The sequence below is a fragment of the Haliotis cracherodii genome, unplaced genomic scaffold, assembly GCF_022045235.1.
Source record: "Haliotis cracherodii isolate W230 unplaced genomic scaffold, xgHalCrac1.p SCAF_22, whole genome shotgun sequence".
Taxonomy (NCBI): Eukaryota; Metazoa; Mollusca; class Gastropoda; order Lepetellida; family Haliotidae; genus Haliotis; species Haliotis cracherodii.
This window is the reverse complement of record NW_027266278.1, coordinates 4,784,540-4,809,076: the sequence shown is the minus strand read 5'-3', so window position 1 is coordinate 4,809,076 and position 24,537 is coordinate 4,784,540. Positions and strand designations below refer to the sequence as shown.

The 24,537-nt window shown below is 41.2% G+C and overlaps 1 protein-coding gene across 3 annotated transcripts in view; it reads left to right on the top strand.

Moving 5' to 3' along the window:
• LOC139471395 (neprilysin-1-like) overlaps positions 1-24,537 on the top strand; it is a 173,705-nt gene that overhangs the window by 34,703 nt on the left and 114,465 nt on the right. The window contains exon 1 of one of the 3 annotated variants that reach the window (XM_071253763.1): positions 6,584-7,030. The exons of the other annotated variants lie outside the window; for them this stretch is intronic. The gene's annotated coding sequence lies outside the window, so the exon portion shown is untranslated. Of the gene's footprint in view, positions 1-6,583; positions 7,031-24,537 lie in introns of those variants that run through there. 3 annotated transcript variants of the gene reach the window in all.

Here is a 24,537-nt window from a genome sequence, read left to right as displayed (position 1 = left end):
TTACAAATTCTCTACAATAGTTGTGGTGCTTAGATGATCGTAACTCTCTACACTTTGACATGGACTTACAATAGTTGTAGTGCTAAGATGATCGTAACTCTCTACGCTTTGACATGGACTAACAATAGTTGTAGTGCTAAGATGATCGTAACTCTCTACGCTTTGACATGGACTAACAATAGTTGTAGTGCTAAGATGATCGTAACTCTCTATGCTTTGACATGGACTTACAATAGTTGTAGTGCTAAGATGATTGTAACTCTCAACAATTTGAAATAGACTTACATAGTACTTAGACAATCGTAACTCTTGTAACTATTGATATTTTCCCCTACAGCTGCAAAACCAGGTGTTTATTAAATTAAACTATGAGCCTAAATATATTTTTAAGAAAAACACTTTGCAACAATGTTAATTTTGTAGAAAACAATTTCTTTTGGTTTCAAAAGCGTGAAGCATAAATTTCAAGGATTTTGGGGGCATTTTATTTTTTTCGATAAAATCCCAGAATATCAAATGGTCAGTCCCTTGCAACAGTCATAGCACTAGAAATGCTTTAAGTAACTGGGTCTAGAGCTCCCAAGCTTTAGCCTATTTTCTTGCTCTATGTGTGAGTGAGTGAGTGAGTTTGGTTTTACGCCGCTTTTAGCAATATTCCAGCAATATCACGGCACGGGACACAAGAAATGGGCTTCACACATGTCGGGAATCGAACCCGGGTCTTTGGCGTGACGAGCGAACGCTTTAACCACTAGGCTATCCGATGGCCCCCGTCCCTATGCACAGTTGTGAGTGACAACAGCTATCTTGTTGTTTTGGTGTATCAAAGCCGAGAGGGAAACATCATTGTTGCAAACTGACAAATCTGTTGACAAACAGACAAATAATCCTGAAATAACAGAAAATAGAGACATATATACTAGCTGACAGGATTGGGGGGCACGGGTGGCCCAGTCGTCTAAGGCACCACGATTCGCTGTGCAGAGTTGCGTCCCTTGGGTTATGATTGTGGGTTCGAATCCCGGTTCGCCCAGATTATGTTTCTAGGTTTGTCAGCATCATACCCGTGCTCATGGGTTTCACCGAAGTGGTAAACATCTGAGACCTGCATCATTTCGGGCTTTCCTCTCACATTAAGCTGACACGCCGCGATATAACTGAAATACTGTTAAAAGCGGCGTTAAACCCAACTCACTCACTGACAGGATTGACATGATTATCTTGAGAGTTACATAAATATGACCTTGGTCACGTGCAGTGAATACTCGCTCTAGACGGGTTGCTGGAATATTGGTAGTTTATATACTTATTGTACATCACAAATGAAGTTGAAGACCACCATTGGAGGCATTAGGCTTTAAAAAAGAAAGAAATTGTTTCTTGGGCGTCGGTGCGTCACTTTAAATCCTGCATGTCAGTCATACTTATTGACAATAGAATTATTTTTGTTCAAACTTCCCTTGTCACATGAAGCTCAGACTCTTGTCAACTGCAATTGGATCCAAGGGCTGTGTTCAGTGTGTGCCCAGTTGTGTATGTTGGTCTTCTTAAGCTTGGCGGGAATATAACAAAAAGTGGTCTTTTGCAAAAGTGCATGACTTTTGAGAAAAATGTGCCAAAGAAATTATTTGTGTTTAGAATTCTGTTGAAGTGTATTTTTTTTCTTCTAATCTATATCTTTCGGGCAGCCCCCTAAGAAAAATTGGATTTTTTGTTATTTTGAGAACGTTATATATATATAAACAATGAAAACAGCAAAATCAGATCAAAATACATCGTCTTTAATATCATTTTCTTCCACTCAAAGCAAATTCCATGGACATGCTATGAGTGTGTGTACATATATTAAGTAATTGTGTAAACGAAACCCTGAAATCTTTTAACACCAACAAAGTACATGTGTCACAGTTTCTAGATGAGAGTTATAAAAAGTACACAAACTGTCATCAGATATTTAATTTTTTGAAAGATAAGAATTTTTTTGTGATAATGATCCTGCGAAAATGTGAAAATTTAAGTCTGTATACTCGGTACATTTAAATTGGCTTGAGAGAAATACCTTCCCAGTTAAGATCACTATCAAATGTATTTTCTGACTTAGTTATTAATTTAAATGTGAGATGCCATGATACTAACATATAATAATAATTTCAACAGCCCTTTTTAACAGAACACAACTTGTTCAAGGAAACTATATTCTCTAGAACTTAAAGAGAATGAGAAGTTGATGTCTACACATATAAGTGAGTGAGTATAGTTTTACGCCACTTTTAGCAAAATTCCAGCAATATCGCGGCGGGGGACACCAGAAATGGGCTTCACACATTGTACCCATGTCGGGAATCGAACCCAGGTCATCGGCGTGACGAGCGAACGCTTTAACCACTAGGCTACCCCACCGCCCCATGCACATATAAGACTTCAAAGATTTACAAGAATTAATATTCAAAAATATTGGTGGTACTCATTAATTAATTTCATGTAGTGCTTCTCACTAAATGGGTTTATTGAAACCATAATGCACCTCTTTGTTTACTTCCAATCTCCCGCCACTTACGTCATATTCCTACTTCCTGTGACGTCATCAAACTTTCTTTCTCGTCATCACCATCGTCCGTTACGTTTTGCCCAAAGATTCTCTATCAAGTTTTTCCAGGAATTCTCTACTTTTCGGCTCCCTCCCACCCACCCATGTGGGGAACTCGAACCCGGGTCTTTGGGGTGAAAAGCAAACGCTTTAACTAGTCTACCCGACCCATCCAAGTATGTCAGAAATATCCCAGTTTGTCACCTTCCATTCGCTGACAGTACAAGTAAAGTGATGCTATATATATGGCAGTAGATGTGTTGCCACATTGCTGAAAACAACAAGCATAGGTACAGTACTGAGGAGACAGTAGCAGTATGAGTGAGTGAGTGAGTGAGTGAGTGAGTGAGTGAGGGGAAGAGAGGGGAGGCAGGGAGTAGATCAGAGGGAGTGAGTGAGTGAGTGAGGGAGGGAGGGAGGGAGGGAGGGAGGAAGGCAGGGGAAGAGATGGAAAGTAGGGAGTAGATCAGAAGGAGTGAGTGAGGGAGTGAGTGAGTGAGAGAAGGAGGGAGGGAGGAAGGCAGGGGAAGAGATGGGAGGCAGGGAGTAGATCAGAGTGAGTGAGTGAGTGAGGTAGAGAGGAAGGCAGGGGAAGAGAGGGGAGGCAGGGAGTAGATCAGAGTGAGTGAGTGAGTGAGGGAGGGAGGGAGGGCGGAGGGAGGGAGGGAGGAAGGCAAGGGAGGAGAGGGGAGGCAGGGAGTAGATCAGAGTGAGTGAGTGAGTGAGTGAGTGAGTGAGTGAGGTAGAAAGGAAGGCAGGGGAAGAGAGGGGAGGCAGGGAGTAGATCAGAGTGAGTGAGTGAGTGAGGGAGGGAGGGAGGGCGGAGGGAGGGAGGGAGGAAGGCAAGGGAGGAGAGGGGAGGCAGGGAGTAGATCAGAGTGAGTGAGTGAGTGAGTGAGGGAGGGAGGGAGTGAGGGAGGGAGGCAGGGGAGGAGAGGGGAGGGAGGGAGTAGATCAGAGTGAGTGAGTGAGTGAGTGAGGGAGGGAGTGAGGGAGGGAGGCAGGGGAGGAGAGGGGAGGCAGGGAGTAGATCAGAGGTAGTGAGTGAGTGAGGGAGTGAGTGAGGGAGGGAGGCAGGGGAGGAGAGGGGAGGCAGGGAGTAGATCAGAGTGAGTGAGTGAGTGAGTGAGTGAGTGAGGGAGGGAGGTACGGAGGCAGGGGAGGAGAGGGGAGGCAGGGAGTAGATCAGAGGGAGTGAGTGAGTGAGTGAGTGAGTGAGTGAGTGAGTGAGTGAGTGAGGGAGGGAGGCAGGGGAGGAGGGAGGGAGGGAGGCAGGGGAGGAGAGGGGAGGCAGGGAGTAGATCAGAGGGAGTGAGTGAGTGAGTGAGTGAGTGAGTGAGGGAGGGAGGGAGGGAGGGAGGGAGGGGAGGAGAGGGGAGGCAGGGAGTAGATCAGAGGTAGTGAGTGAGTGAGGGAGTGAGGGAGGGAGGCAGGGGAGGAGAGGGGAGGCAGGGAGTAGATCAGAGGGAGTGAGTGAGTGAGTGAGTGAGTGAGTGAGTGAGGGAGGGAGGCAGGGGAGGAGAGGGGAGGCAGGGAGTAGATCAGAGTGAGTGAGTGAGTGAGTGAGTGAGGGAGTGAGGGAGGGAGGCAGGGGAGGAGAGGGGAGGCAGGGAGTAGATCAGAGGGAGTGAGTGAGTGAGGGAGGGAGTGAGGGAGGGAGGCAGGGGAGGAGAGGGGAGGCAGGGAGTTGATCAGAGGTAGTGAGTGAGTGAGTGAGGGAGGGAGGGAGGCAGGGGAGGAGAGGGGAGGCAGGGAGTAGATCAGAGGTAGTGAGTGAGTGAGTGAGGGAGGGAGGGAGGGAGGTAGGTAGGTAGGGGAGGAGAGGGGAGGCAGGGAGTAGATCAGAGGTAGTGAGTGGTTGAGTGAGTGAGTGAGGGAGTGAGGGAGGGAGGCAGGGGAGGAGAGGGGAGGCAAGGAGTAGATCAGAGGGAGTGAGTGAGTGAGTGAGTGAGGGAGGGAGGGAGGGAGGGAGGTAGGTAGGGAGGCAGGGGAGGAGAGGGGAGGCAGGGAGTAGATCAGAGGTAGTGAGTGAGTGAGTGAGTGAGGGAGGGAGGGAGTAGATCAGAGGTAGTGAGTGAGTGAGGGAGTGAGGGAGGTAGGGAGGGAGGGAGGGAGTGAGTGAGGGAGGGAGGGAGGCAGGGGAGGAGAGGGGAGGCAGGGAGTAGATCAGAGGTAGTGAGTGAGTGAGTGAGTGAGGGAGGGAGGGAGGAGAGGAGAGGGGGGCAGCGAGTAGATCAGAGGTAGTGAGTGAGTGAGTGAGGGAGGGAGGGAGGCAGGGAGTAGATCAGAGGTAGTGAGTGAGTGAGTGAGGGAGGGAGGGAGGCAGGGAGTAGATGAGAGGTAGTGAGTGAGTGAGTGAGTGAGTGAGTGAGGGAGGGAGGGAGGGAGGCAGGGGAGGAGAGGGGAGGCAGGGAGTAGATCAGAGGGAGTGAGTGAGTGAGTGAGTGAGTGAGTGAGTGAGGGAGGCAGGGGAGGAGAGGGGAGGCAGGGAGTAAATCAGAGTGAGTGAGTGAGTGAGGGAGTGAGGGAGGGAGGCAGGGGAGGAGAGGGGAGGCAGGGAGTAGATCAGAGGGAGTGAGTGAGTGAGTGAGTGAGGGAGTGAGGGAGGGAGGCAGGGGAGGAGAGGGGAGGCAGGGAGTAGATCAGAGTGAGTGAGTGAGTGAGTGAGTGAGTGAGTGAGTGAGTGAGGGAGGCAGGGGAGGAGAGGGGAGGCAGGGAGTAGATCAGAGGTAGTGAGTGAGTGAGTGAGTGAGGGAGGCAGGGGAGGAGAGGGGAGGCAGGGAGTAGATCAGAGGGAGTGAGTGAGTGAGTGAGTGAGTGAGTGAGGGAGGCAGGGGAGGAGAGGGGAGGCAGGGAGTAGATCAGAGGTAGTGAGTGAGTGAGTTAGGGAGGGAGGGAGGCAGGGGAGGAGAGGGGAGGCAGGGAGTAGATCAGAGGTAGTGAGTGAGTGAGTGAGGGAGGGAGGGAGGTAGGTAGGTAGGGGAGGAGAGGGGAGGGAGGGAGTAGATCAGAGGGAGTGAGTGAGTGAGTGAGTGAGTGAGGGAGTGAGGGAGGGAGGCAGGGGAGGAGAGGGGAGGCAGGGAGTAGATCAGAGGTAGTGAGTGAGTGAGTGAGGGAGGGAGGGAGGCAGGGAGTAGATCAGAGGTAGTGAGTGAGGGAGTGAGGGAGTGAGGGAGTGAGGGAGTGAGTGAGGGAGTGAGGGAGGGAGGGAGGGAGGGAGGGAGGGAGACAGGGAGTAGATCAGAGGTAGTGAGTGGGCAAGGGAGTGGGGGGATTATGTTTCCATGTTTCCTAGTACCATACCCGTGCTACTGGGTTTCACTGAAGTGCTAAACGTCTGAGCCATACATCACTTCGGGCTTTCCTCCCACATTAAGCTGACAGGTCGTGACAAAATTTTAATACTATTCAAAACTTCTCTAAAACTCACTTAATCGCTAATCATTTATTTACTATCAAAGCGTCCTAAAGATAATATTATGTATTCATTATACAAAAAATGTACAGATGGGAGTTTTTGTACAGACATTTGTTTCTAACAGTTCTTCAAGACAGGCAAACAAATTTCTGAACGAAATAATTTTCTTTGGACCCATATCTCATTATTTTCAAGACATTTATTGAAGAACTATGTTGTTCTTTTTAAAAACCTGAGGCTCATATATTTTGCTTAATTACTTCTGGAACAAATATTTTCAACAACTCAAACCCTCACCCTACCTTAGAACATCAATGCGTCATTACTTCACAATTTATGTAAAATATACAAAAATGTAAACAAAAGCAGTCTGTAGTAGAAGAGTATAAGTACTGGCATCTCTACTATCAACAATGGCTGCCCCTAGTGGCCTCCCCCTGACGGGTCAGTGAGCTGCAGAGTGATAATGGGAGTGATGGGGAGTGATAGTGAGTGAGTTCCACTTACTGCTACTCTTCCACAATCTCTCAAGAAGCCCACTATCTCTTCTCCCTGATTGGCCTACAGCCGAGCATCTTCCCAGCGTGGTCACAACGGCAGCCAGAAGGTGCCCAGTTCCTCTGATGGTTTGTCAAGCTTTGTACAGCTCCATCAACTGTATATCTATGACAGTGGGTTCTGCTATTTCTTCTGCGACTTTCAACCCAGGACTTGAAAGAAAGGTGTTTTTCTGCAGTCTTTTTGGTGTCTTGTTTCAATTTGAGTTTTGGAAACAATTTGTTGTTTTGCAACATTGCAAGCCGGCTTGAAGACCATTATGAAACTGGATTTAATAGTTCTAAAGGAGAAGCAGAACTTTTCATGGATTCTGATATAGGAAAGGGAGTTTTTTTATGAAGGAATAACTGGCTTGAAGAACGTCTGTGTCAAGATTGGGAATTGGAAGTCACACAAACAAAAAGCATTTGGATATAAAAAAATCTTCAACAAAGACCAGACGCAATTTGGAGACCTCATTTTCCAAAGTAAGTTACAGATTTCTCTGCACGTCCATCAAACGACCTTAGTTGGGGAAAGGAGAGTTTTTTCTGGGTATTTTACTGTCAAGTTTAATTTTTTTTCTCCAGAATAAATGGAAAGTGTGCGTCAGATCAATAAGGTCTGGATTACTGCTTGAGCTGATTTGTTTTAAAAAAATGTTGATTTAATTTTCACCTTTACAATCCCCACTGCCTCCCCAGTGCCTTTTGTGTGAGGTTCTGCAGACGCTTCTTTGAGTGGCACCATTGCTGGGGTTTGATACATACAGCTTTGGTTTGAATATGTGTGGTTCTATTTCAGTGAAAATCAACAGTGCTAGTCTGAGGACTAACTTAATTAGGGCTCTAAATTTCTTTTCAAAATATGTACTTTCATGCTGCTATTATCTTACAAACTTGGAAAAAAAACTTACCGGAAAGAATCAAAAGTATTTGGGTAAATAGTACCAATTTGATGTCATTTCGGTTCTGGTCTTTATGTTAAAAATAGAGTCTTTGTATTGGTTGTAATTCTTGAAGTAGAAGTTGTAGTGAGGGTAGTAGTACTTGGAGTTGCAATATTAGCACTGGTTGTTTTGGTAGTAGTACATAAGTACAATTATTCATGGTAATTTTATCATATTAATAAAAATATATTCATTTAAAAGTTTTACCAAAATAATGTGCAACTTCTTAATGTTTGGTTTATTATCATATGAATTGACTTTTTATTTTTCTAAATGGTCTGTTTTGATTGGATTAAAAATATGGATCATACAACTATGAAATGGGATAAAAAGTTGAAAAGTATGAATATTAATTTTCTAACTATGATATGAGACAACTGCAACTGTTAATTTAGGAAAGAGTTTCATTTCTAAAATATTTAATTACAATTTAGATAGATATATATTCAAAAGAGTTTACAATTATATTTTTTGCATAACCATATTGACCTGGAAAAATGTTATGCAAACTGAAACGAAAAGTGTTCAGACACACTTGTCTATTCCTTTCATTAGAACCTAAACTAGTGATAAATAAGTAAACAAACATGAAACTAAAAAAAAAGAGTACAAATGTCTGTATGACTATTCATTACATTTCAAGTAGTTGTATGCAAGCAGTACATTAAGGTCACTGCTTCAAAATAAACATGTGTTTTCTCTTGAAAGTGTGGCGCATCCATTTTGTGTTTTAAAAACACATTTTTTACTCGATCCTTCAAACAAAATATTTGTGTGTGCATAAAGCCTGAAGGAACGTTATTTGTTTTCCTTACCCCTTAGAATATATTAACTGGACGTCCCCTAAGACCTTTATGAAACAACGTAGAAATTGTGAAAGACAGAGTCCACATGTAGAGGTTGTATTTGATTAGCTTAGTGAACTAGGAACACGATCTGACAACTGATATAATCAGACAACTATAAATATAACAATGTTTACCAGCTTCATGACATGACTTTCCTAAAAATATACATGAACATGATTGAATTATGAAGCATGTATATAAACACAGCTAAACTCAGATCTGTTGATAAAAACTGGAGTCGCAAGGGGAGAGATGGTTGTACCGTAAATACTCTGCTAAAACACTGTACTTATATAAATAAACAAGTTATGATGCGTCCTTAAAATGTGAACACTTGCTGTTTTAACTTCACTATTTCCTGAATTTTTGTCAGAATGATATATTTTGGGCATAATAACAAATTCATATTAAAATGCTATTAAAATAATTCATGGAACAAACATTTGAAATGTTTTCTTCATGAAAAAAGTATAAAATTTATAACTCTTTCGTGAAATTATTTTTCTGAACCAATTGCTGTTTTTCCTTATTGTTATGGGTTCTACCATGAATTTGAAATTACTCGATTCTGATTGGTCAATCAGAGGGTATCAAATCACTATAAACACCCTGTGATTGAACAGCTAATTCGACAGTTGCATCACATTGGAAAATGCTTGTTCGGTTCCAACTTCAATTTAGCGCGGTTAAATCTACAGGTAACCTAGCTCTACACTGAAAACACAGTATGTTTATCTCCTGATTATGGCTTCCTGGTTGTACTTATAGAATATTTACGGTACAAAGAAGCACGATACCAATGTAGGAGAACATTAGCTATTGCTAAGTACTTCAGACTTCCAACATTACCAGCTTCTGGAATAGTAACAGAGGAACCGCAAGTGGTAAATCGTTTAACCCAACTGGCACGTGCCACTATCCTTTGTAAATCTTTGAAAGGGTATCAAGTGCAATGAATGGATACCACCCAAGCTTTCCTACCTAATAAATGAACCAGTTTCTCTATGTAATGAACAGACAGCCTCCGTGGTCTAGTGGTAGAGTGTCCGCCCGGAGAGCTGAAGGTCCGGGGTTCAATCCCCAGCCGCATCATACCAAAAGATGTTAAAAGATGGTACATGTTGTTACCCTGTCTGGCGCTTGGCATTAAGGGGCTAAAACAAGGACTGGTCGGCTCGGAGTCAGTATACAGTGTCTGAGTGGGGCATTTATGTTAAACTGCGGCATGGTGTCTCAGTATATAGGTTAGCACTATAAATCGGCATTGGTCCAGAATAGCACAAGCAGCCACACACACACACAGACACACACGTGCGTGCATGCACGTCGCTATATAAGTGTAATAATCTTGGACGCGTCGTTAAACCCTATTTCACCTCACATAATGAATGGATATTGCCCCAGCTTCCCTACATAATGAATGGATATCTCTGGAATACTGTTCAAAGCGACGTTAAACCCAACTCTCTCATCCACCCACCATAACTGTTAAAGTTTTACAAAATCATGTCCAGTGGCCTCTTATTGCAAAACTTACAATTACAAGTTTTTAACACCGCTTTCAGCAATATTCCAGCAATATCATGGCGGGGGACACCAGAAATGGGCTTCACACATTATACCTAGGTCGGGAATCGAACCCGGGTCTTCGGTGTGACGAGCGAATACTTTAACCACTGGGCTACCCCACCGCCACTTTATGAACAAGAAAATGCTGTGACATCTAGGCCTCTTCACAATGCAGTGTGTGCTGTGGTAAACAGTGATTTTTAGGAGTTTATACCTCCTATTTTTATGTATATTTTGGATGAAAATCTCTAAAAAAAACAAGTAATTAAGTCGTGTAAAGGTCACTTTGAAAGAAAATCTTAATTTTCAGTATCAGTTTTATTTAGTGCAATGACAACTTGTCACAGATTTGACAAAGGTGTTGAAACTCAATAGAAAGGTGAGGTGAGGTGAAATTGGGTTTAACGTCGCGTCAAAGATTATTGCACTTATATAGCGACGTGCATGCACGTGTATGTGTGTGTGTGTGTGTGGCTGCTTGTACTAGTCCGGACTGATGCCGATTTATAGTGCTAGCACACTGAGATACCATGCCGCAATTTAACATGAATACCCCACTCAGACACAGTATACTGACTCCGAGCCGACCAGTCCTTGTTTTAGTCCCTTAATGCTGAGCGCCAGACAGCGTAACAACAAGTACTATCTTTTAACGTCTTTTGGTATGACGAGGCTGGGGATCGAACCCCGGACCTTCCGCTCTCCGGGCGGACGCTCTTCCATTAGACCACGGAGGCTGTCCTCAATAGATAGACCCATTGGTCATGTCACTAGAAATAACGATACTAGGGGAGGCAGTGCAAGAGGCTCACCTGTCATGTTCAGAAAGGGGAGGTTCCAGGCTAACAAGGTTGTGATATACAGGATCCAGTAAAACAAACAGACTCATTAGGGGAACAATTAGCAAACATGATTCTACTTTCCAAGAAAGCACTCCTCCTGTTTAAGTTCCTTGGAGAGCCATTAACACCTGTTACCATCCCCTTCAACTTAATGGAAGCGGGTGATCAATATTGCGCCCCCTTGTTAAATCCCTCTGGTAGTAATTAACACAAGTGTGTAATTACGATTCTCCCACACTGTGAAGTGCTCACCCTATCCAGTGCTGATTGACCTTCCAGACTAAGATCTCGTCCCTGAAATAAACATATTTTTACAGAAACAACAGATTCAACATAGACGTACATCTAGTCTCTGAAATGAACATGGTTTACAGAAAAAACAGATTCAACTTAGACTTACATCTCGTCTCTGAAATGAACATATTTTTACAGAAAAAACAGATTCAACTTAGACATACATCTAGTCTCTGAAATGAACATATTTTTACCGAAAAAACAGATTCAACTTAGACTTACATCTAGTCTCTGAAATGAACATATTTTTAAAAAACCAAACAGATTCAACTTAGACTTACATCTAGTCTCTGAAATGGACATGTTTTACAGAAAAAAACAGTTTTTAAATTTTCTTAATAAAATATAATAAAAAGAAACCCAGAGATTCCCTTCATTTACAGAAACAGCAGTAAACTAGACTTGCCCACTATTATAGACTTGCATGGGTTATATTGGATATACATGTATTTATTTCAGGGTCTGTATGACAGACTACTTCCATTTGTTCATGTGGGATACACTGTAGTATCATGATATAACTAAGTTTTCATATAATATACTAGATTAAACTATGTAGACATAACTTTTATCTTATTGAATAGTATGTCTGGAGATGGGTTTTCGTTACCTTAGGCTAGCATCTAGCTAAAAGCTAAAACGGAAACTACTGATATTTTGTATCAGCATTTTACCTGGATTCTAATATGTATTACATTCTGTTCTATAATTATATGAAAATTTATATAAATGTTACACCATGATAACTCATAAAAGCACCTGCTGTGGATCTAATATATTATATAAAAACTTAGTGTAAATGTTATATCCTGATACTAGCATAAAGAGGCTCCACAACAGACCAATCTCAACTTCAGAAAACTCAGTCATTCACGCTGAAGTAGAAAATAAAACAGCGTCACACTATCCCCATGCAGCCATGGAGCACATGAAAATACTGTTTGTTCATACAATAGTGAACAACATAGAAGCAAGTTTTCACTGTAAAAGAAAGAGTCTTATTAACCCTTAAGAAGGAAATAGGCACTAGGGTTGATTTATGTCATCAGAAAAATGATTAAATGTGAAATTTATACACAATGGACAAAATAATTAATGGCACCAATGTTCAAACTCAGCCTTGATAAGTACCTCTTAGATAAGCTTGCAAAGTTTCAATCATATCACTTCAGTAGTTTCTGAGAAAACCTATCCCGATTCTCACGCAGTATGTACTATTAAAGTTGAACAGCATGGAGCAAGGGCCGTAACTATGGATGCCCAAAATCTAAAAACATGTAACTAGGAAGTAACCGTGGAAAAAAAGTAATTTATGGCTCCTATTTTCAAACTTGGTCTTGTCCCCATTCCACGTAGTATCTGAGAAAATCTGTCCCGATTTTAACGCAGTATGCACTATTAAAGTTGAAGGGCATGGAGCAAGGGCCATAACTCCTACACCAATAACACCAATTTTCTCATTTGAGATTGTGAGCAGTAACATCAGGGTGTAAAATCTCATTTCTCTAACTTAGCTAGTTTTTTAGAAAATTTGACCCATTGAGAAGTAGACAGACAGAAGGTAGACATGAGTGATGGACAGACAAACTCTGTTCCTATATCAAACATACTTCATGGCGGGGTATAATTTCTGTCATTATGTCATAATTTCTTGACATTTAAAGCAGTAATGTTCTTTTTGGTGGCATTGCTAGATCTACTATTGATCTACTACCAATTACTACTATTAGTTTAGTAAATAAAGCTACTATATGCAGTTGAAAGTTGGCAAAGTGAGTGTTTGTGAAATGACGTCATATATATGACGTATTAAATATGAAATCGACCCGTGAAGATTCTGGGGTAGAATAGGTCTTCAGCAACCCATGCTTGCCCATGCTTGGTGACTATGCTTGTCGTAAGAGGCAAATAATATATAATGGAATCGGGTGGTCAGACTCGCTGACTTGATTGATGCACATTAAACTGTTTCACATCGGCTGAGTGGTACATGTCTTGTCAGTCAACAACGAAGCATGTGCAGTGCGTGTTTGCGCTGTCCCTCCTACCATCGTGCCCCTTAATGTTCTACTACACCAAATAAGAACCAGTTGGGACAGTGCGGTTTTCGTAGGGAGCCTTCAGTGCAGATCGAGAGATATCTGCAGGCTGTGATTGGAGGATATTGTGTAAGATTTTAATGTCTTTTAAATGTACATCCATCCAGTTATTAAAACTGACCATGTTTTTCTATATTTAGTACTGTCTTTTTCAACATGATGACTTATGCTGAATGTGACCACAGCTATTAAGTAGGTGACATTTGGTGCGAAACTGGGGGTGGTGTGTTTAGCTTCCTGTACTCGGAAAAGGAGCTGGCTAAGCTAGTCATTTTTTTTGTTTTTATTGCTGCTCTAAGGCCAAATTGCACACATGTACAGGTTATAGCTGTTGAATGCCAAGTTAATTTTTTTTTAAATATAACGTTACTATAGAAGTCTATGGGAAAACATTTCGTTGTGTGTAACCTTAAACAACATGGTAGTTTTTTAAGCACCTTTTCCAGTGATCGGAATAAAAATAACAAACAGCAGATATTGTTGGGTACAGGGTATTCATTGCTGTGTACCTTATTGGCATTTAATAGACTATTCCCATTTTGAGTTATTTTGCAATTCATCATCCGCATTTTGAGCCAAACAGACTGTAGCCAAATAATGCTAAATGACATTGTCTGTAATTTAAACTCTCAATCACAGGTGTGATGCAATTCTAAGGGACACAACTCTGCAGACCGAATAGTGCGCCTCAGACATGGCCACATGTTGATCTCAAACATTGGTGAACAGTATGAAAGTTATCATCCAAAACTGGCTCCCACTGCAGATCTGCTGTCATATAGCTGGAATAGCTGAGTGTGGTGTTAAACAACAACCCAACCAACCAACCCACAGTAGATATGCTTGGGTGAGATCCAGTGATATCTACATTGTAGATATCGCTGCAATGAAATTGCATCACAATGCCTTGCAGACTATTGTGACATCATTGGTTATCATGACGTCACAATCAAATGACATCACTAATGGCTCTGCTACTGAAGCTGTCAGCAGTACTTTTTACACTAAGACAATGCTTATTACTGTCAACAAACTGAAAAAGTTGATGATGTTGGATGATAAATAAAATCTCACCCTCTTGTCTTTTGAAATAAAAAATATCAACACCCAAGCCTCGGAGTTTTTCCACTTTTATCAACTCGTGTTGATATAATTGATATCAATAGACACTCGGGTAAGATTTACTATATCTCAGTATCTCTATTAAAAAATGAGTATTAAACTAACATTCTGTATTCAATTGAAAAATTGCTTATTTCAAACCCCAAATTGTTAGTAGGCTTCTTTTAATCATCTTTCACGATATTATCCTGATGCTGTCTGGAAACAGTAATGCCAAAAACCATTCTCACTCTTATTTTGTGACATTAAATGTTTAAAGCAAATTACATTCACATAACTGTTTCTGAATGGACAAGACCACACAACACGTACAAGCGTGACAGGACCAAGCTTGTAAACAGTGATCACAAACATTTCACTCCCGAATATAGCTTTGCTTACACTCTCATAAAAGAAGATCCCTACAGTTCTGTAAAGTGATAGATTTCCTGACAGATTTATGTCATGTATAAAGTTTTATGGATAACAACTTCTTTATTGTTTGTGACTGTATTTCAGGGATACTTCATCAGGTAATTCGCCTGAATAGGCCGAGGCATTGTTACAAACAATATACAGTTGAAAACTTGTCCCAATTTCACACAGTATGTACTATAAAAGTTGCAAAGTATGGAGCAAGGGCCATAAATGTTTCTGCTCAAAATCTAAAATGTAGCAAGGGAAGTAACTCTGGAGAAAAAGTAATTTATGGCACCAATTTTTGAACTTAGTCTTGACATTTCTGTCAGGTAAGCATGAAAACTTTCATTCATGTAACTTCAGTAGTTACTGAGAGAACATGTCCCGATTTCATCCAGTATTTGCTAAGTTGAAAAGCACGGTGAAAGGGCTATCTCCCCCCCACCCCCCACCCCCCACCACCACCACCACCCCACCTCCCTGGAAGAATCTTTGAGTTATGCAGGGTTAGAGACATCAAGGGAATTTCATGCTAAATTGGGAAACATGGACTCTTAAATGAGTTCAGACAACCAGAATTTGACACATCCAAGTCCGACATAACGAGGTCCGACTGTGGAACTTGTTATCCATAAAAGTTTCATGTCTTCCTGTTTTTCCAACTTCTAAATGCCTGTGAAAGACTTGATTTATATCGGGTATAAACTTTTAGCGATAAGTCTGCCACAAATATCAATTTCATGATTTGAAGATTAGACTTCGCGTATATCAGTTTCCATTTGATTGTTTTGAACAGAATATTGACGTTAACTCCCTCCGACTTGGCCGGAAGCATGGACACTTAATATATTCATGGTCCATGCCGCAAGTAATAATGACTGTTTCATGGTCCAGTTAGCCCCCAGTAATTGAGATTTGATAGTTTATTTGCTAATCGAATTGAAGTTCATGGTTGTTGGGTGTGTTTATTCATTGTTATGCTATCCATACCTCACGCGAAGCTGCCAATGTTGCCAGCAATGCATTATGGGTCTGTTGTAATTATTGAACAACTTGACAAGAACACAGGATACAGCTTAAGTGGAACACAAGAACGACATTTTCCCCATGGTATATATATGTTTTTTTCATAATCAGATGAGGAATTCTTTCAACACATTTAATTGTTTAGGTGTTTTTTTACACTTACATATTATTCATGATTTAACAGCCCTCAATCATTTATTGACATGCCCAAACAATGAAGAAAGACATCATTGTTTTGTGTGATGGTTTCAAGCTCCACACAGTGATATGTAGATTGTTCCTGCGGAGAGGGCGGTCACGTAGCCTTGGTGGTTAATGCACTAGACCCGGGTTCAATTCCCCACATGGGTACAATGTGTGAAGCCCATTTCTGGTGTCCCCCGCCGTGATATTGCTAGAATATTGCTAAAAGCGGCGTAAAACCATCCTCACTCATTCACTCACTCTTGTAGAGAGCACAACAAATGTGTCAGGTAGAGGTTCAATATACATAGGCAGGTGTATTGTATATCATATTGTCAGCAGAAAAATATATGATACCCCTTGGCTCCTGGCTGCTTCTTCAGTTGGAACAATACAGTATCTGGCCATATTTGGAAGTGTTTTTTAATTTGTTTGTTTGTATGTTTATTATACATAGGCAGGTGTATTGTATATCATATTGTCAGCAGAAAAATATATGATACCCCTTGTTTTTTTGTATGATTATTGTTTAATTCAGCAATATTCCAGCTCTTTGACGGTTTGCAAATAATTGTGTCTGGACCAGATATCAGTGATTGACATCATGAACATCGATCTTCGCAATTGGGATACGATGACATCCATCAACCAAGTCAGTGAGCACTGATTCCATCAGTCACTTCTTACGACAAGCAGAAGACCGGTTCTGATCCTTAATGTTTACGTTCATTTTTGGGATGGGTGGGGTGGGGGATGGGAGGGTGGGGATTACAACATAGAAATCAGATTAGAGAAGTGTATCATTGTAAACATGAGTGAGCTTAACACTTCAATTAAAGCAGGGTGAGTGAGTGAGTGAGTTTGCAACATATAATTGTATCATTGTAAACATAAGTGAGCTTAACACTTCAATTAAAGCAGGTTGAGTGAGTGAGTGAGTGAGTGAGTGAGTGAGTTTGCAACATATAATTGTATCATTGTAAACATAAGTGAGCTTAACACTTCAATTAAAGCAGGTTGAGTGAGTGAGTGAGTGAGTGAGTGAGTGAGTGAGTGAGTGAGTGAGTTTGCAACATATAATTGTATCATTGTAAACATAAGTGAGCTTAACACTTCAATTAAAGCAGGTTGAGTGAGTGAGTGAGTGAGTTTGCAACATATAATTGTATCATTGTAAACATAAGTGAGCTTAACACTTCAATTAAAGCAGGTTGAGTGAGTGAGTGAGTGAGTGAGTGAGTGAGTTTGCAACATATAATTGTATCATTGTAAACATGAGTGAGCTTAACACTTCAATTAAAGCAGGTTGAGTGAGTGAATGAGTGAGTGAGTGAGTGAGTGGGTGGGTGGGTGGGTGGGTGGGTGGGTGGGTGAGTGAGTGAGTGAGTGAGTGAGTGAGTGAGTGAGTAACATTCCATCTTTACTACAGTGGACGACACCACAAATAGGCTTCACACATTGAACCCATGTTGGCAATAGAACCCAGGTACCAAACACATGCCTTAACCACTGGGCTACCCTACTGCTTCCATGGAGTATGTTCAACGAATGCCTGAAGTAAAGCTGTTCCATTACATGTCTACATTGGTATATTTCACAGCACGCCCAGTACAGCAGCATCAGCTGGTATACTAGGATGTCAAAATGGAAACTTCCCGAACTTAAAAATGGATTCCGTTACCCATGGCACATGTGCTACTTTCTTCAAAACTACTTGACATTAAAAGAACTGTGTCAAATTGAAAAGAAGTTGTGAGGGAAACAGTGTAAACATTTCACTTTGAAGCATTTGTTATTGGCCAAACTGACACTTGTGACTTGTCGGGATTACATCAACCAGGATTCATGTTCTACTTTCCTCAGAACTACTTGGCATTAAACCACAATCTGTTACACTCAAAGAAAGTTGTTAGGAAGTCAATGTAAACATTTTCACTTGAAACTTTGCACAAATGATAGTGTAATGTGCAAGAAAGATAGCAAATGTTCAGATTCAAATGATTATTTTGCAATGTAGGAGTAACACGGTGAATAGTCATTAGTAAAATGGCCTGAAGAACATTTGTTGAAGTGAGCAGTGCACGTGTTTGAGTGGAAACACCAACCCATGCAAGCTGCAGCTGGTCAACATGAGGGGGCAAATTGGGTTTAATGCTACTTGGGGTTAACGCTCTTTTCAAACACAATCTTGCCTCTTGGACACATCATCTCCTCAGAAACCACTGGACCAATTAAGTTGAAACGTTACATGCTTGTTTCCACACCTGTATTTGCTTTAGGTTCAAATCTGATTTTCAATATGGCTGCTGTTGTGGCCATATTGAAAAATCATTACATCGTACCTCAAAAGTAGTAAAATGTACACATCAAAGGCTAGAGCTGCTGGGCCCCGTTCCTCAAAGCGATCTTAGCGCTAAGGTGATCTTAAGTCCCATACATAGGCTTACGATCATCTTAGCGCTAAGATCGCTTTGAGGAACGGGGCCCTGGATTATAGCAGACATAAAGAGAAAGTTGAGTTTTGGAAAGTGGAAGTCATCCTTCTTGTCGTATAGTCTTGTGGAGGAGCCTAAATATGAATATGACGAGGCGGTCACAATGGTCTCCTTTATTTCTAGTTCAGGTAAATCAGTGGAAGGGAATTGGGTGAGTGAGTGAGTGAGTATGGTTTTACGCCGCTTTTAGCAATATTCCAGCAATATCACAGCGGGGGACACCAGAAATGGGCTTCACACATTGTACCCATGTCGGGAATCGAGCCCGGGTCTTCGGCGTGACGAGCCAACGCTTTAACCACTAGGCTACCCGACCGCCCCGGAAGGGAATTGGTTATTGGATGGTTATTGAATGATATCAGCTCATCGATGTACCTGAAGCTTAAGTTAACGTCTTGTCCAAATTCCCTGGTCTTTAACTTTGCCAGTCCGAGAAGAAATTCTGATTCTTATACAAAGAGACAGATCAGTAAGAAGGGAAGCTCTATTGGTGTTCATGTAGCTGCCTACTTCTTCTCTACTTCTTGACTGAGTGAGTGAGTGAGTTTGATTTTACGCCGCTTTTAGCATTATTCCAGCAATATCATGGCGGGGGACACCAGAAATGGGCTTCACACATTGTACCCATGTCGGGAATCGAACCCGGGTCTTCGGCGTGACGAGCGAACGCTTTAACCACTTGGCTACCCGACCGCCCCTTCTACTTCTTGACTAAAGGGTTTAACAAATTGGCTTACTCTTGCAGATATCATCAATACAAGTACAAGCCATACATACACAGTGAAGCCGTGTTAAGTGGAGACCCACACTCATTTTAATCATCAAACAAGTCTGCTACTCACAATTAACCTGTACAACATCAACAAAAATAGAGTGAGTAAGTTTACGTCTGCTTTACGTCACGTCGGCAGTATTTCAGCCATATCGTGACGAAAACAAAAATAGAACCACAATGACTCATGAATTAACAATTTCATGACACTTTCGTGAAAAAGATTCTTTAAAAAAAAGATGTATGTTTGCAACATTGTGCAGGACAGTGATATTGAGTGCGAAGCAGGATGCCTTGAACAAACGTGAATTTTCTTATTGCCGTACATTCACATAAAGTTTAAGCCTGAGGTCCTTATCTGGAATTTGCTCTTACTAAAAAACACAGATGTCTCAATCCTCCTTTTTTTGAAACATCAGTTCAAGTTGTTACAATACATGTGTCTGCAAATCTGAAAATCAATTATAATTAAAATAATCCAGATTCTGATTAAAACATCAATGAAGCAATCTCATTAAAATCAGATCTTAGTTCTCGATGCCGCTAGACAAAGATCTGAGGACATCCCATTACAGGTCACATCACATCGACCTTTCGCGAACTCTGACCGACCAATGGAATTACTGACAAGAAGTCGACATTAGCCAATCAGAAGGTAGCTTTCTCGTGCTTTACAGCACTAATTTCAAATTGGCGACTATGCTTCGAAACATATTTTGACAAATTCTCGCTTAAAAATTTGAAACCTGAACAAAAGAACATTCTCGAATGGGTAATATATGGTCTAGATTGTATAGATTCAGTTGTTAAGCCCGTAACTATCATACGGAATACCCCGTTTTAAAGTTTTCGAGGCTGCATGATGAGAAATCACATTCTGACTGTCACTTTCAGGATCTGGTAATCGACGCTATGATTGGTCGAATGAAAGGTCGTTCTGACGTGACCCCTAATGGGATGTCCTCAGATCTTTGTTTAGTGGTAGCGAGAACTAAGATCTGATTTTAATGAGATTGTCAATGAAGCAGCACTAGATGCCATGGTGACTCTTTATGGCAGACAAGACTATTGATCTCATAACAACCGTTTGGATGATAGATTGTACTGCGCAGGTACATGTGCCCATAAAGTACAATCAGTAGCTCCACGCTTAGTAGGGCGGTCGGGTAGCCTAGTGGTTAAAGCGTTGGCTCGTCACGCCGAAGACCCGGGTTCGATTCCCGACATGGGTACAATGTGCGAAGCCCATTTCTGGTGTCCCCCGCGTGATATTGCTGGAATATTGCTAAAAGCGGCGTAAAACCATACTCACTCGCTCATGCTTAGTAGAGAGACTCTTAAGAATTTGTTTTCGTGGAACACAAGAATATAAAAAGAATTAATAACTGAAAAATATGACAAGGCAGTAGTTGAGCATGTGGTCATTGCACCAGTATAGCGTCATACAAAACTAGTCATTAGTTTGAGATTTGTAGACCCTTTGAAATATTTGATTTTTTTAAATATCTGTGAAATAAAATTACAATAAAATCATATTGATAAATCAACATAAAATGTCCTCATAACAAAGAGCCAGCATGTAGATTTCAGCTTCATCAGTCAAGTAGATAGTTAAGAAGATGTTTATGAGCATAGTAGAAGTGCAAAGGTCTTTTAACGTCAGTGGGGCGGTCGGTTTTACGCCGCTTTTAGCAATATTCCAGCAATATCACGGCGGGGAAACATCAGAAATGGGCTTCACACATTGTAACCATGTCGGGAATCGAACCCGGGTCTTCGGCATGACGATCGAACGCTTTAACCACTAGGCTACCCCACCGCCCCTTATTTTGACAGAGTATATTGAATAGTTTCAGAGTACAACAGATTTTGACTCTGACAGAGAGTGTAAACCATGAATCCATGGCTGCTAATGAGTTGAAGTAGCCTGCCCACTGAGGACAAAAAAATAGTCACAAGATTTTGTAGCTCACCTGAATCTTGCAGAGCAGAGTGAGTGAGTGAGTGAGTGAGTGAGTGAGTGAGTGAGTGAGTGAGTGAGTGAGTGAGTGAGAGTGAGTGAGTGAGTGAGTGAGTGAGTGAGTGAGTGAGTGAGTGAGTGTCGTTTTTAGCAATATTACTGCATTAGAAATGTCAGTTATACAGTATATAAAATGGAATCTACAATTTTGATAGCATAAATAATTTTAACAGACCTATTTTTTTGCATCCCACAGGACACTCAATTATAAATTAGTTGCATCCATTCTCAATTTCTATTGAATGAGTATTGTTTGACACACTAGCAATATTCCAGCAATATCACGGCGGGGGCCACCAGAAGTGGGCTTAATCCATTGTACCCATGTCAGGAATCGAACCCGGGTCTTCGGCGTGATGAGCGTAGGCTTTAATCACTAGACTACCCCATCGCCCCTTTGAGAATCTGTGAGCAACTTCTTGAGACCCTGGAGAGATTATTAATGCACAGGGTAGTGGTCGGGTAGCCTAGTGGTTAAAGCGTTCGCTTGTCACGCCGAAGACCCGGGTTCGATTCCCGACATGGGTACAATGTGTGAAGCCGATTTCTGGTGTCCCCGCCGTGATATTGCTGGAATATTGCTAAAAGCGGCGTAAAACCATACTCACTCACTCACTCACTCACTCACTCACTCACTCACTCACTCACTGATTAATGCACGGTTTCAGCTTCACAAGCAAGCCTTGAAATTTTACAAGAAAAATGTAAACAGTTAATGACAGACAGAGACAAGTGGATGGACGGACAGACGGACAGACAGACAGACGGACAGATGGACAGACAGACGGACAGACGGACAACACAACATAACACAACATAAGCTCACGTGACTTGCAGTCAGGTGAGCTAAATATTCAAAGAAGCCAAGCCTGGTCACCTGGTCAGTTTCATTTCAAATGAGAAACATTCTTAGCATGACATGAAAATATGAATAAAAATAAACAAGGTCAAATAGTCACTGTTCCATTGTGCAGAAAAGGACATACTTATTCTTATTTATTCTACAGATTGGAATAAACTTCATAGAAAAGTCATTAGCACAAATATATTTATTCATGAGAAAATGTTTTCATGGTAAGGAAAAGTAATTCCATTTGTCACATTTCCTGTGTTAGATATTCAGCAGAATAATGTTTAGAGTAACTTTGCATAAGGAGAAATATATCTCAAGGACTGGACAATACACTATCTTGTCTTGTGGACAAGAGAGTGAGTGAGTGAGTATGGTTTTACGCCTCTTTTAGCAATATTCCAGCAATATCACGGCGGGGGACACCAGAAATGGGCTTCACACATTGTACCCTGGTTTTCAGTGTGACATGCCAACGCTTGAAGCTAAGTGTCAAATTTGATGATGTAGTTTCTATGAAGATAGACCTGACTTATGGATTTCAAGCTCTCTATTTGCTCAATGCAATGTTTTTGTTAGGATGATTGATTAATTGTTTGATAAGGCTAAAGAATGAGTGAGTGAGTATGGTTTTACGCCGCTTTTAGCAATATTCCACAGCGGGGGACACCAGAAATGGGCTTCACACATTGTACCCATGTCGGGAATCGAACCCCGGTCTTGGGCGTGACGATCCAACGCTTTAACCACTAGGCTACCCGACCGCCCCGATAAGGCTAAAGAAGTTGAAATCCATATGGCAACTCTGTCTTCACCATCAAACAACCCATTTTTATACAAAGGAAAAAAAATTTGTTTGATTGAAAATATCTTTTCTTAACATCTTTCTGTATGGGATTTTGTTAAACATTTTAATTTTTTTTTTTTGGCTCGGCCTTTGATTGATGTGCAAAAGGTCTGAGAAACGTCCCTTTCGCATGTCAATCAAATGCCGAGACTAACCTTGGTGTAAATAGACCAACTGCGAGTTGAGGGTTGGTAATTGACTTGTAGCACTGATAGCAAGCGGTGATGGAAATAGTGGGATAGGTACATCATATTCACTTTGGTCACATAGAGTATGCATGATGTCACAAATAATCTCAGATATGATCGTGTAGAATCGTTTTGAGTCGGGGAACGTGGAAGAGAATCACGAGGTCAGATGAAATTGATGATATTACATTGTCTCAAATAGCAGACATAATGGAAATGAAAACTTGGTCAAAATGAACTTTGACTAAGTTTTTTTTATCAAAGTTTTTAATAATGTAACATGGGCTTTACACTATCAAAAACTTGGATAAAAAACTTGGTCCACTTTGACCAAGTTTTTGATGGTGTAACATAGCCAATCAGAATGCAAGGAACATTTACCCCTTTTAACCCTAAGTGCATAGAGTCAAGTCAAAATGAGCCTACTATTTTGGACTGACGAGATGTTGGAAGAATTAATTCATTTGGTTCAACAACGAGCAGCCATTCTTGGGACTAAATATTTCTTTTGCCTATCCTGATGCCACCTTCTCAACATGGCAATACACAAAAAACACATTACAACAGCAAAACGGCATCGATCTTGGCACGATAATTCCCGCCAAAACTTTCAATAACTTTGATTAGTGTAAACAGACAAACTTAGACCAAGAAACCTCTACCTCCTACCATTATCATAAAGAGAATATTTGTTCTAAGGTCATAAATGTTTTCCTATTGTTCCACAAACACACAAAAATCCTGATGATGTCATCATAAGGCTAATCATCCATGCTGAAGCTCACCTTCTCCAGTCTGACAATTCCAGAGAAGAAGTTGTTTTCACAGCAAATATTGCATTTTGAGAGAATTTAAGACCATTACATTACACTTTGATCAGAAATGGCTGAGCAGTTTCTCAATCTCATTAAAATCAGATCTAAGTTCTCGCTGTCACTAAGCAAAGATCTGAGGACATCCCATAAAGGGTCATGTCAGAATGTCCATTCACGAACTTTGACCGACCACTAAAATGACTAGCCAGAAGTCGATATCAGCCAATTAGAAAGCAGCTTTCACAAGCTTCATGGCACTTGTTTCAAACTGGCGACTTCCCTTTCGCTTCCCTACGATTGAAAAAATTTGTTGACACAGTAATCGATTAAAATTTTGTAAAACTGAACAAACGAACATTCCAGAATGTCTAATATATGGTTTCAATTGTATGATAGATAAATGTTTATCCCACAGAAGCAAGAGATAGATGATAATTTTGATGAAATCAGTAACTGTTGTTCGGAATAGCTCTTGTTAACATTTTCGAGGTTGCATGATGCTTTGATTGGTCGGATGAAAAGTCATTCTGACATGACCCGTAATGGGATGTCCTCATATCTTTCTTAGCGATAGCGAGAACTAAGATCTGATTTAAATGAGATTGAGCAGTTCCTGTAAACAGATTTTTCAATATGGCTGCCAAATCAAGGTCAAAGTTTAAAATACTGCCCCAAAC